This window comes from Priapulus caudatus, unplaced genomic scaffold (genome assembly GCF_000485595.1).
Source record: "Priapulus caudatus unplaced genomic scaffold, Priapulus_caudatus-5.0.1 Scaffold1258, whole genome shotgun sequence".
Lineage (NCBI taxonomy): Eukaryota > Metazoa > Priapulida > Priapulimorpha > Priapulimorphida > Priapulidae > Priapulus > Priapulus caudatus.
Genome location: NW_014578319.1, coordinates 74394 through 79188, shown reverse-complemented (window position 1 = coordinate 79188; position 4795 = coordinate 74394).

The following is a 4795-nucleotide window of genomic DNA, read 5'->3' as shown; positions in this document are numbered from 1 at the left end:
CTCTCTCTCTCTCTCCCTCTCTCTCTCCCTCTCCCCATCGTCCTCGCCCCTCTCCCTCTCTCTCTCTATCAGCAGACGTGGAGCGCGTGTCGTTGAGAGATGGACAATCTGGTCGATTAAATCCGTAATGCGCTGGAGAGCGATGCTTCCGTCGTTGTTAATGAGACAACCTCCTCCCATCCCCCTCCTCCCATCCTCCTCCTCCCATCCCCCTCCTCCCCGCCGCATGCAAACAGCTCGCTTACGTTAGCCCACGCCCCTTCGTCGCGTTTAATCTAGCGATTTTATTTCGGGCTTCTTCTCTTTTTTGCCAATCAGCTGATTGCACGAACGAACCGTCGGCGCGCGTTCAGGGGAAAGGCGTGTATTAAGAGGAGGGTGAAGAAGAGGAAGAGGAGAAGGAGGAGGATGAGGAGGAGGGGAGGAAGAGGAGGAGGATAAAGGAGAGGAGGAGAAAGAGGATGAGGAGGATGAGGAGAAGGAGAGGAAGAAGAGGGGTGGAAGAGGAGGAGGGGAGGAAGAGGAGGAGGATGAGGAGGAGGAAAAGGAAGAAGAGGAAGATGAGGAGGTTGAGGAGGATGAGGAGAAGAAGGAGGAGGACATGGAGGGGGAGGAGGAGGAGATGCTGGTGATGGTGGTGCGTCATATAGAGTATATAATAATGGCTTCGGAAGCCCCGGATTTGTCGGGTTGACTCCTCAGCATCTTTGCGATATTTGCGGAGATGATGAAGAGCGATGGCTTCCATGATCATTACGAGGCGTAGACAAGGAAAGCATCTTAGGAGAAATTTATATTCGATTAATAACGTAACATCATGAGCTAATGAAGTATCTTATGATCGGTATGATGATAGATAAGGAAATCTCTTAGAATTACGATGGTAAGTTACCCAAATTTCGCATTACCATAATTGTAGATAGGATTATAATAATTTTGAATAATGAAATACTCATGGTGATAGTAAGGTTAAATTGGATGAAATGGCTGGTAGACATCATTCTCACAGAAAACGAAGTATATGTTATTGAGTAGATAACTACACATAATTGAATGTCTTAGGATGATTAATATAAAAGATTATAGATAAACGAAATTAATTAATATCAATAGAATCGTAGATTTTACGAGATGTTTTATCGTTCTAATAAGTATATAGACAATTAAACATCGTTCTATTTCGTTACGATTAAAACTTATTATTAAACTAAAAATCCAGTGTTGGGATGTATTCCAAAATTCTATACACTGAATCTAATGTTTTACTTGTCTCGTCTGAGCGCAAATGGCGCAGGTTCCGGAATATTTACAACGTTAATAGCGTGGACTTTAATTAAATAATAAAATCAAAATACAAATTACTATTCGCTATCACAGTAGATACAAAATATATATGGAATATAATGTATTAGAATATTTGCTCTATATTTCTAGGGTTAATAATACAATATTATATTTTATTGCATTTGAGAATGTACTGGCTTTCAACGTCGGTGATATGCATTATACAGTTTTTTTTAAACAAATGAGAATACATATAAACGTCTACAGGTTCTTAATATTGAACGGCTTGTAGTAACTGTAGCAGATTTTTTTCATATCAATTTTGATAAATCAACTGTTGCAGTATGCACGCGGAAGTTGTTGAAAAATATGCATCATAAAAATATAGCGGAATTGCTCATGGTATTTATAGCAATGCGCAACAAAATTTCCTATAATAATATGTACTGATAACGAAATATCTTGTCACCATTAAAGACAATATTTTTTTATACGTGTAAAAAAAATCTTAAACACCACAGCCATTACAATCATGGATGTCACGTGACGCCTCCATGACGACGATGCTGCCACCTATAATAAACATGGTAGCGCTTCGATTCTCCTTCCTGCATTTCGTTCTTTGTAAATGTAATTAGGCGCAGAACCGCTCGCAGCGGAGTAACAAACTTACATCGGTTCGTTTCTCGCGTAAGCTAGGCGATCGTGTTTGACGAGCGAGCGAAGCAGCAAGATGCATTACAGATATCGAATATAGACGGTTATCGGTTAAGCGACGAGAGAGGTTGCAAATGGCGGCGTTTGTAGTGAAGCTTATTCGATTAAGCGCCGGCGTGATTGCTCGACTCTGTTATTAGCGGCAGCGGTAATACGGCCAATATCGTGTGAGCATCGGAACGCAGTGGCGGCCATTTGCCTGCTCTCTATCTCGTTCATCCCTCCCCCTCTCAAGATACACACACAGACGCGCGCGCACACACACACACACACACACACACACACACACACACACACTGCTTCCGCTAGTAACTATCTAAGACGACAATGAGAGTCGCTAACTATACTATCTAACCAGGCGCGATAAACATAACACCGCGTTCTAACTCCAGCCTTTTCATCTACGCTACCCGCCACACCGCCTCGAACGATAAAAAGAATAGCGAAGCGAAAATTCGATATTATAATCCAGTCCCGGTGTCACTAGGGGCAAACAACGCATCGCATGGCAACGCACCCAAAATGGCGGCCGACGCGCGTGAATGTGAGAAGGGCGGTCGCGTAAGCTGAACACGCGAGAATATAATCAGATAATAGCGCGTTTAAAACGTTTTAATTAATTGTAAAGTGCGCGACCGGTGTGCGAGCGGTGATCGGAGCGCGTCGGCGTTTCGTCGAGGCTCCGAAAAGTAATCAGAAATTCGATCGACGTCGAGCATTGAAATTGGAAATGGATGCGACTTGGCGCCGCTCTGGCGCGTGCGGATTACTGGTGATGCTCGGCCGCGGGGAGGGAGGGGTAGAGGAAGGAGGAGGAGGAGGAGGAAGGAGAGGAAGGAGGAGGAGGAGGAGGAGGGAGGTAGAGGAGAAAAAAGGGGGTAGATGGGTACGTATGCGAATGGCGTACGAAAAGCTAGTTTCCTGGATGTGTGTTTGTGTGCGTGTGCGTGTCTTGTATGGGTGTATATATATATATATATGTATATATATCAGGATATATATATATATATATTTATATATATTACGCGCACACGCGCGCACAGACCCACATCACGCACGCATGCCACACACGCACGCCTGCACGCATGCACGCTCGCGCGCCATGTAACTAACACAGAACGGAATGTTTCCGAGTGTGTGACGCCATTTCATCATCAGCCATCTCATCCGAACCATTATATCCACCTTCTATCACTTACTCGTTCTCATCCCTCCTTCTCTCTTTATCTCTATCTCTCTCTCGTCCTCTCTCTCTCTCTCTCTCTCCTCCTCTCTCTCTCTCTCTCTTTATCTCTATCTCTCTCTCTCTCTGCTCTCTCTCTTCTCTCTCCCTCTCTCTCTCTCTCTCTCTCCTCTCTCTCTCTCCTCTCTCTCTCTGTCTCTCTCTCTCTCTCTCTCTCTCTCGTTCTCATCCCTCCCTCTCTCTCTCTCTTTTATATCTCTCTCTCTCTCTCTCTTTCTCTCTCTCTCTATCTATCTTTCTCTCGTTCTCACCCCTCCCTCTCTCTTATCTCTATCTCTCTCTCTCTCCTCCCTCTTTCTCTTCGCGCTCCCTCCCGCTCTTTTGCCTCCTCCCTCTCGCCTCCACCTCTCGCTTCCCCTCTCTCCATCTCTATCTCTCTCGCCTCCCCCTCTCGCCTCTCTCTGTCTCTCTCTCTTTCTCTCTCGCCTCCCCCTCTCGCCTCTCTCTCTCGCCTCTCTCTCTCTCGCCTCCCCCTCTCGCCTCTCTCTCTCTCGCCTCCCCCTCCTCGCCCTCTCTCTCTCTCGCCTCCCCTCTCGCCTCTCTCTCTCTCGCCTCCCCCTCTCGCCTCTCTCTCTCTCGCCCTCCCTCTCGTCTTTCTGCTCTCGCCTCCCCCTCTCGCCTCTCTCTCTCTCGCCTCTCCTTCTCGCCTCTCTCTCGCCTCCCTCTCTCTCTCTCTATCTCGCCTCCCCCTCTCGCCTCTCTCTCTCTCGCCTCCCCCTCCTCGCCTCTTCCTCCTCGCCTCCCCTCTCGCCCGCCTCTCTCTCTCTCGCCTCCCCCTCTCGCCTCTCTCTCTCTCGCCTCCCCCTCTCGCTCTCTCTCTCTCTCGCCTCTCCTTCTCGGCTTCTCTTTCGCCTCCTCCGTCTCTTCTCCTCTCTCTCACTCTCTATCTCTCTATCTCTCTCGTTCGTTCTCGGCCTTCGTGTACCGCGCGCCGGCTATGCCGAATTGAGCAGGCATTGAATCTTCACTGGCCATTAATTACAATCCCCTTAATTACTGCGAGTGCGGCTGAAAAGCTCTTTTGAGAAAGAACGCCAGCCGAATTAGTGCGCGGCGTTACTTTAATTTAGGCCTTGGCCATCCTCGGGTAAATCTTACGCACAAAGAACACTCGGCTGCGATATAATGGCTGATAATATGGCGCTAACGCGGTGTAATTCTGCGCCGACACAGTGCTAATACACTTAGGGCGAAGCGCCTCGTGGTGACTTGTTCCAATCGGTCGGCTATTCTATCAATTGATTTGCTCGCCGTGTGCGTTTCACAGGCGGCAGCTGTTATTTCACACGCCGTGTGTGTGTGTGTGTGTGTGTGTGTGTGTGTGTGTGTGTGTGTGTGTGTGTGTGGTGTGCGTGTGCGTGTGCGTTGTACGCTGTGCGTGTGCGTGTGCGTGTGCGGTGTGGTGTGTGTGTATGTGTTGTGTGTGCGTGCGTGCGTGTACTGTGTATGCTGCGCTGTGTGTGGCGTGTGTGTGCTGTGCTGGTGTGTGTGTGTGTGTGTGCGTGTGTGTGTGTGTGTACTGCGTGTGGCGCGTCTGCTGTGTGTTTTGAA